At 39.3% G+C, this 2,895-nt stretch overlaps 1 non-coding gene across 1 annotated transcript; it reads left to right on the top strand.

Annotated features, from left to right (window-relative positions):
• Window positions 1-2,241: 2,241 nt before the first annotated feature.
• Window positions 2,242-2,427, top strand: LOC116269947. Its single transcript, XR_004177746.1, has one exon. It is a non-coding gene; the product is annotated as a U2 spliceosomal RNA (small nuclear RNA).
• Window positions 2,428-2,895: the final 468 nt, after the last annotated feature.

Below are 2,895 nucleotides of genomic sequence, written 5' to 3'. Positions count from 1 at the left end.
ACACCCTGGTCTGGCAGGGGGCAGCATCACAAGGCTTTAGGCTGCACCAAGGAGTTTCCATGAGAAACAGAGGCACATCCCTCAGGCCTGCCTCAGTCACAGGAGTTGTGGGTTCCCATGAAGGCTCTGACACTCACTCGCTGTGTCCCCTTCAACAAGTCACATAACTCATCTAGCCTCAGTTTCCTCATTTATAAAATGAAGAACCAGTTCTGTGAGTGTCTCACAGGTTCTTAGGAGGATATGTGACCTTGCTGGTCCTCTCTCCCATGGGTCTGTCTTTTGTCTATTTTGGTCATGTCTTATTCTCTCCAAGTCCGTGAAATTCAGAACTTTTTCCTATTCATCTCAGTTTCTCCCCACAGGCCTAGCACAACGATTTCCACAAAGTAATAATAATAACCACTTACTGTGCAGGAGGCTCCATGTTAAGCCTTAAATACGTTACCTAATCTAGTCACCACAACAACGCTGTAAGGAAACTTCTGTCTGTATTGTTCAGAGAAACAAACAAATGCTTAGGGAATTTCATCTGTCTAATGTCACCAAGCTATCAGGTTATAGGTTGATGCCAGACCCAAGTTCATCTGACTAGAGTCAGAGCTCTAAATAATTACACTAAAAGATATTTATTAAGTTGAAAGCAGTAAATGCCAAGTGTCAGCCATGTTTGTTAGTAGTAATATAGGATCATTATTATTAAAACCTGAAGCAGATCAATAGAAGCTATATCTCATGGGATAAATTTCTGTCCGTTGAAAAGAGCAAAGGAAAAGGTGAGACCGACAGCTACTCTGACAAATCAGATCTTGTACAGTGGCAGAAAAACAAAATGTCAGTAGGCAAGCCCACCATCATGGCCAGCAATAAACCCATCCACTCTTATGGCCTCAAAGCTCATGAGGCAGATTCCAGCTCATTTCTTCCAGCAAATACCCTGCATATCAGTGACCATATATAGGCAGATGCTTTGGAATCAAGCTTCATCAAAACAGCAAATATTTTCCAGGAAAACATTTTCTGTGACTTAGAATCAAAAGTCAAACTGCATGGCATAGTTCAAAAGAGGCGCCTATGTTTATGCAGTGTCTCAAGAAGTGGAAGAAAAGAAAAAAAATCTGTGAACATGATCCAGATGTCTCCAAATACAGGTGTGCTCACATTTTAAGGAATTTGATATGCCAAGATCAAAACTTCTAAAATAATTTATTAAAGAGCACTGATTCATACTGCAAAAGAAATTTTAGCCTTGCAAAAAGATTCACCATCGACTTCATTTCTTCCATCATTTAATAAATATTTACAGAGTGCTTATTATATGCCATTACCTCTGCCAAGTCTTGATCTTTTCTTTTCATTTAGCCTTTAATCATCTTCCTTCTCATCATTTTTGATTTCTGAAAGCCCCTATCTTATTTTGCCCCATAATTTATTTATTCATTCATCTACTTTCCCCCTTATTTTCCATGTCTATTCTTTTTCCTGTCCCCTCATACCCCCACCACCCACCCACCATTCCAATCAGGGCAACTCTTTTCAGTGGTTGATGTTGAAGCTTTTATTTGTAGACATTTGTGCCTGTTCTTATAAGATATGTATTGTTTGGCATGTCTAGATTTTTAACTCATGTAGATGATGTTATATTATGCATTTCACATCGTTTCTTATTTTTTTAATTCAGCACAGTGTTGTAAGATCTATCCACATCGATGTAGACATTCCGTGCATCACTTCTAACACCTGCAAAGTATTCTATGGTGTGCGAGCACTGCATTTCACTTAAGCAGATTGTCTCCAGCTTCCTCTTCCACAAACAAAGCATCGATGAACATTCTTATATGCATCTTTTTTCAGAGGCATGTGAAAATTTCCTTGAGGTTATATACCCAGAGGTGGAATTACTGGGCCAAAGAATAGGCATATGTTTAATCTGACTGAATACAAACAAATTGCTGTCCAAGACTTCCACCAGCAGTTCATTCTTCCACCAGCTCTCATATTTCCACTTTACCGCCAAACTTGGCATTATCCAAGGTCTAAATGTTGCCAGTGTGGTAGATGTAGTGATAGCAACAGTGTAGTGGTTTTCTTTGTTTTTTTTTGTTTGTTTGTTTGTTTTTAGTGTAATAGTGCAGTGATAGCATCGTGGTTTATTTCACATTACTAATACTAATAAATGTAAGCATGTCTTCCTATGCATGTTAACCCTATGGAGTTTCTCTTCTCCAAAATACCCCTTCAACCACTTCTTGGCCTTTTGGCTAAGATCAAGTGTAGTATCTGTTCTTGCCAGTTTAAAATGTCTGTTCATTCCTTTGCCAATTTCTATACTGGGATTGCTCTTTTCCTTGTTGATCAGCAGAAATTCTTGGCACATCTGTATTCTAGATGTACAGTTCTAGATATTTTCAGTTTTACTTAACACAAATTTCTTCACTCTTGTCATCTGCTAACTTTATTCATAGTATGCTTTTGTTAAATATAAATACATACTTTATGTACATGGACCTATTTTATTTTACTGGTCTCATTGTTCTTGTACCTTATAGTTTTTATTGTTATTTATTATAGTACAGCTTAAATTTTTCAAATAAGTTTATCAAGTTCCTCAAAAAATCCAGCCAGCACCATGGCTCACGCCTGTAATCCCAGGACTTTGGGAGGCCGAGGCAGATGGATCACCTGAGGTCAGGAGTTCGAGACCAGCCTGGCCAAAATGGCAAAACCCCGTCTCTACTAAAAATACAAAAATCAGCTGGGCATGGTGGTGAGCACCTATAATCCCAGCTACATAGGAGGCTGAGGCAGGAGAATAGCTTGAACCCAGGAGATGGAGGTTGCAGTGAGCCAAGATCGCGCCACTGCACTCCAGCCTGGGCAACAGGGAGAGACTCC

This window comes from Papio anubis, chromosome 12 (genome assembly GCF_008728515.1).
Source record: "Papio anubis isolate 15944 chromosome 12, Panubis1.0, whole genome shotgun sequence".
Lineage (NCBI taxonomy): Eukaryota > Metazoa > Chordata > Mammalia > Primates > Cercopithecidae > Papio > Papio anubis.
This window is presented reverse-complemented; position numbering and strand designations above follow the sequence as displayed.